Consider the following 481-nt stretch of genomic DNA (forward strand, 5'->3'; position numbering starts at 1 on the left):
AAAGTAATATAAAAATAAAATTCAAAAATACAGTATTAGAAGTAGTTAACGAAATCAAATATTTAGGTGTTATAATAGACAAAAATTTGAACTTTACGGCACATGTAAATTATCTCGGGAAAAAAATTGAATCTAAATTAGGAGTACTGCGAAGAATTAGCGCGAATCTGACACCTTATATGAGATGCGTAGTATATAAGGCAATAATTGCTCCGTTATTTGATTATTGTTCATCTGTTTTGCTATGCTTGAGTGACTAATTTGCAATACTTACAAAAATTACAAAATAAGGGTATGAGAATTATACTACGATAATATTAGAGTAAGCAATATTAACGCAATAGTAACGCAATATTAGAGTAAGAATTAAAGATATGTTGGAGGCATTGCAGTTTATGTCGGTCAAGCAAAGAATTATATACAATGTTTGTATTCTCATACACAAGATGGAAATTGGACAGTGTCCGAGTTATCTAAGAAA

Source organism: Wasmannia auropunctata, unplaced genomic scaffold (assembly GCF_000956235.1).
Source record: "Wasmannia auropunctata unplaced genomic scaffold, wasmannia.A_1.0 LD336074.1, whole genome shotgun sequence".
NCBI classification, from domain to species: domain Eukaryota; kingdom Metazoa; phylum Arthropoda; class Insecta; order Hymenoptera; family Formicidae; genus Wasmannia; species Wasmannia auropunctata.